This window comes from Helianthus annuus, chromosome 7 (assembly GCF_002127325.2).
Source record: "Helianthus annuus cultivar XRQ/B chromosome 7, HanXRQr2.0-SUNRISE, whole genome shotgun sequence".
Taxonomy (NCBI): domain Eukaryota; kingdom Viridiplantae; phylum Streptophyta; class Magnoliopsida; order Asterales; family Asteraceae; genus Helianthus; species Helianthus annuus.
The window spans coordinates 85167552-85173551 of NC_035439.2; positions in this window are offsets into that span (position 1 = coordinate 85167552).

Genomic DNA, 6000 nt, shown 5'->3' on the forward strand with positions numbered 1-6000 from the left:
TGCGTTACGACACATCACGGCTATCGAGGAGGGTAGAATAGGTCCTCGCTCAACATCATCGTGAGTTTTAGTAAGTGTGATGTGATGTGTTATAGTGATAAAGTATGCGTAATATGCGAAAATACTGTGAAGTAGCGATGTAAGCGATATAGTTACATTATGATCTGAATCTCTGGTGCTAGGCGTAACGAGTATAACGAGTAGTAACAACGCATGAATGTGCGGGTTGTTACAGTCTCTCCTGCTTTAGGAAATTTCATCTCGAAATTAATTCACAAGAAGGGTTGCGAAGATCGATGCGAGTGGGAGTAGCGATAAAAGCGTCAAGATAAACGAGCGGTCGATTGAAATTTGACAAGCGAGGGCGTTGCGAAGACTGGGTGATGACGACGAGTAAGACGATTCGTATAATAAAAGATGGCAACACATGAAAAGTGATCCAAAAGTGTTTTGAATTCTCAAAAAGTTGATAAATTCGAAGAGGGTTGGAGAAACTTGTTTATGAAAAATCTTCCCACAGTGCGGCGTTAAACTTGTTTTGATGTTCACACCAGCGCTATGAGGGGAGTTTTATTAGGTTACTAAAAGATTTTAGGGTGACTAAAGCTTGTTTTACGAGATTTTCTCGTCACGCGGCATTAACTTGAGTCGATTGTCACACCAACGTTACAATATAATCTCGTTTTGTACAAAGGTTTTGATCAAATTTTTAGAAAAAGACTTGTAAGATAAGCTTTGTTTACACAAAGGTTTTAATAATATCAAAGTTTTAAATTTAAAGTCGGCCCTGCATGGAACTTTCCCTTGAAAGTTCGACAATATGGCTAAAACACTTATATATAGGAAGTACCATCGGCGTATCCACCATGTTTTAGCCATATGGCTTCCGTCCCGTGAGGCAGTGTCATGTGTGTCGACATTGTACTGATAGATTTCGATTTCCTTGGTCCAAGAGAAAGATGTTGGACCCAGTGTAAGAGGAGGATTGAGTAACTGAGCAATGAAGTCGTTTTTGAACTTAGTTTAGTGACACGAGCGAGTGCGATAAACGATAAGCGGTATGCGAAAATCCGATAGCACAACACATAATGAGCGATGACGGCGGCGATAAGCGATAAGCGATGAGCGATAGCGACAACCGTCGAGCGATAAGCGACGGTCGATGTGTTGCAAGCGATGGAAACATGCGATTTGATTAGATTAACAACACCACAAACTTTAACTAACATTAAGCCCCACATGGCTCTTCTCCACGAAAGTCTGCTGATATAGCTAAAACACTTATATATAGGAAGTACCAGCGGCGTATCCACCATGTTTTAACCCTATCATTTTCGTCTCATGAAGAGAGGTCATGTGTGCCAACATATCGAAGATAACATAGATAACGGTAAGTGATAGCGATAGCGATAAACGTTAAGCGATACATGGTGAGCGATAGAGCAATGCACACGATAAGCGATAGTGCGATACACATAATAAGCGATTGAGTGAACACACAATAAGCGATTGAGATTGCGAGGTAGATTCCAGCGATAATGCGATTGCGAGCATGTTGACTTACGAAAAGTCTAGCGATTACATGCTTTGAGTTGCGATTGAGATTGTTACGCCTTGCGATATAGTTTAGTGTGTCGAAAATAGATTTAATAGTATACTTGGTCTAATAACGTTCAACTTGTATGGCACTTTCTTCACAAGACATTGGTTGGCATGGCGAAGCACTTATATATAGGAAGTACCAGCGGCGTGTCACACCCCGATATTTCCACGTATTACCGGTGGGCCCGGTGGGGAGTATCGTGATGTAGTTGATATCATCATAGTCAATTTATCACAGTTCAATGCACAACAGAAGTCTAAAGTAAAATATATTACAAACCGAATGAAAGTAACATGAGTATTATACACGGAATGTAAAAAGGATCCACAGGCGGATTAAAACAAAAGAAGATGTAGGTCCCTCGGAGGTTGAGGTTTAACCTATTCCTTGTTATGTTTAACCCACTAGCAAGTGCGGAATCCAAGCTAGCAAGCAAACCGGAGTTTATATGTAAGCAAAGTGAACAAGAGAAAGAGTAGACAAGCAAGTATCAAAGTTTTCTCTTGTATTTCAGTGGACACGGTTACAGACCTTGACCAAACTGAAAATACACTCTAACAAAGACCTGGGTTTCACACACAAAAGCTCTCTATGAAGAACACACACTTTGGACAGAAACTTATCAGAACTCTTGTGAAAGTGAAACCCTTCATGGATATATATACCCAAAACAGATTCCCATGCACGAAGGATAGATGTCCTGGTCGAAGGATAATCTGTCGACCAGAAAACCTATCGAAAGATCTCGAAGGATCTAGACATACCTCGAAGGATAGTGTATCCTTCGAGGTCCATAAAGATCCTCCGAAAGACATCTTTCGAAGTCTTCGAAGGATAAACATCATCCTTCGAAGACATCCTTCGTGACACTCTATCTTTCAAATACTAAGTGTTGAAGTTTGGCCAAGTCAAACCAGGAGGATGGTTGACTTGGTCAAACAACACATTACAATACATAAACACATATAAAGGATGTAAACACAACCGACAAAAGACATCGTTTTATACATTACAAAATATAGACAAAGTACAGACACAAAGTGCACCAACAAACTCCCCCTTGGCTGTAGCTTTGTCTTCGTCTTCAAGTCTTAAGTCTCTAACGCCCTTTCCACGGCTACATGATGCGCCGACCATGCACTTCCTGCATTGATCAACAAGTTGAAGCAGTAGCGAGCCATCCTTTGAAACTTCATGGCTTGATCTCGATCTTGAACTAGGTAATTGATTTCATGATCCTTCAACACAATGATATCCGATCTGGACATGTTTGTAATCCACATCGGATCGATTATCCTGAAGTTCTCTGCATTGTCTCTGAACAAGATCACAGCTTCACCGGTATCCGCATCATAAACCCAGCAGCGGAAATTCTCAAGAAAGTCAGTTTTCATCTTCAACAGCGGAATCTTCTTCATCACCCTAGGAGGATCATATACCAGACGATAACGAGCGGTGTTAGTCTCTGGATCAAGAGTGAACTTGATTTGCTCGTATCTTGGGAATTGAGGCTTGTACAGAGGATCCTTCCAACCCAAACGCCTTTCTAGCCTGATTTTCTTCGCAAAGAGATCTACCATCGATTCTTTAGCTCGATTGATTACATCAAGCTGCGCCAACACTGCCACATCATAATATGGAAGTGTGAGAATACTAAGGAGAGTTCTGAAATATTGAAGACCAGATTCTCTCTTCACAACCATGCAGTGTAAGTCTTTCACAAACATCCAGCTGATGATGCGACCCCTTGCCTGATTTTTCTCCAACAACATGTAGTTAGCCTGTTCCAATGGGGCAAGCGGAGGAGGATTCCTAGCCAGGAAATCCGCTCGCCATTCATTAATAGTTCTCTCACGGCTTTCTTGAGCAGTTGGCGAATCAGAAGACAGATTTTCAAACTCTGCTGTCTTCTCAGCAACAAAGTTATCATCCAGAGTATTCATTTCAGCATCGTCCTCTCGAACATAGACAGGATGTTCAGGATCAGAACTGATGAAGATTTCATCAATTGAGGAGAAATCAGTCTGATCCTGTACCAGTGGAGTAGCATCAATCAAACATTCAGCAACGTCATCCAACTCAAACAACCTTGATAACTGTTCATCTGTCATCCCAGATACAAACTCTCCCTCTTCCAGTAGTTCACCCGTGATAGGATGAAACTTTTGAGCACTTGAGGATTCAGGAGGATCTTCAGTAAAAGTTTCTGGTTCTAGGCTGATCTGTGAAGGATCTACAGACGTTTCCAATGTTTCAGTCTGTTCAGTTGGACCAGTAGAGACTGTAGGAGGAGCAGACGGAGTCTCTTGAGGAGTGCCAGATCCGCCTGCAGCACCGGATGCAGCTGCACCGGAGCCTGAGGCTGCTGTTTGATCTGGATTAGCAGAATCATCATCCTGATCATCTTGACGTCTTGGGAGTACTATCCCTTGAGCGTTGCACCTCTCTCTCCATAATATCCCAACCTGTTTATGAACCCTACCAAAGTTTTCATGCATAGGTTGGAATGCTTTCTTCAGTCTTTCATCACGACTGCTAACTGTTTCCCTTAACGCTTTTGCTGAATTTTCCAGATTAGTGCTGTGTCTTTTCATGATCTCCACCTCTCTATCTCTTGCCAAGTTAGCCTTCTTTAATCTATCAATTTCTTCAGCTTGTTCTTTGATCTTCATACTTTGAGCATTTACAATAGAACACAGCTGATTGTGAGCCTCTGCATCCTTCACTCGTTGTACACGATGTTCTTCAATCGTTCGTGTATGACGGCCAACTATATCACCCAGTTCACTGATTTGTTCAATCAAGAACTGTACCTTATCAGCTTCAGAGAAACCCGACAAGGTTTCTGCCAGAGATGGCCTAGAGGGCTCAGGTCTCGATGAACCAGATTGACCTGCCTGACCCGAACCACCTGAAGGACCAGTTATAACAAGGGTAGGTCGAGGTTGTGTACCTGTGGTGGGAGTTTCAGGTGGCTGTTGATCAACAGACACCTGATGAGCTCCCGAAGACCTCTGTGGAGAAGACATAAGATCAATTGTCTCAGAAGCAGTTAACTGATCACCAATTGGAGGAAGCTGCTGCTCAGGATCAGATGAAGGCTGAACTGACACTGGAACAGAAGTGTCAGCAGTAGATTTCTTTGATCCACGACCACCCTGTCGTTGAGCCTTCCTTTTCCTAATAAAGCCTGGAGATGTGAGCGTATAATCTTCATCATCTTTATCGGAGTCTCCAGTACCACCCGTCTTCTTAATTCTTTCAAACCTGGTATTCCCACGACTATCCTTGTATTTCCTCAACCCCGGAGGAGTAGGATTATCATCATCAGGCGAAGAATCACCATCATCATCACCAGAACCACCTGCTTCATCTTCAGAAGATGAACTGCTATCATCAACAAGTGTTCTCGGCTGATCCACTTTGCCCTTTCCCTTGTCAGTCGCAGCAACACTCGACTGACCAGCACCAACATCACCACCAGAAACAACTGGAACATCAGGATCAACAGGCATGTCCTGAGCCACTTCAGCAGTCACATTCACATCAACCTTAGCACTAGCTGCTGCACCAGAACTGCCAGCAGATCTTCTAGTGGCTTTGATTCCATGCTTAGATGTGAGTTGCTCATCAGCCATAGCAATCAATCTTGGTTCTTCATCGTCAGACACACTTCCTTCACGTCGCCATCTGTTGTTCTGTGGAGGCTCATACTCAGGAGCATCAAGATGACCAATCATTTTCCTATCTGGATGCGTTCCCGTGTAAACCCCCATAGACTTGACAATTAGAAGTGTGCGCTCGTTCATAGGATTCACTGGAAATACATCTGCCTCGGCTTTAGCAAGATCAGGAATCTGATCGTCTATCAACATTTGCAGAAAGCGAGGATATAACCAAAACTTGGTGTTAGTTCGCTGCTTATCGGACGGAAGTGGCCTCTGAGAGTTCTCCTTCAGATTGTTGAAAATATAACGAGAGATGTTGAACGGCTTGTTCAGAATCAACGCCGTAAACAATCCCGTCAGATCTATAGGAGATAAGTCATACCCAGAGCGCTTGTTGCTTAGGCAGTGAATCAGAATGTGCAGAAGAAACTTGTATTTAAGCGGCAGATATTTCTTGTTGATTTGATTTGTAAGGACGTTCTCGCTGTACTTGAGCCTTAACAATAAACCCCTTTGACACTGCAATTCTACAGAGGTTGGGTCTTCAGATTTATCACCAAGTTGAAGACGTTCCCTGATTGAGTTCTCAGTAATAACTACCGGCTTTTCTGCGACGATTGCCCTGATTACTTCCTGATTATCCACTGTTTCCACCCTAGCTGTACTCCAGAATGCTTTGATATGTGATTGATAGGCGACATGCTGTGTGGTGATAGCATAATTGATTCT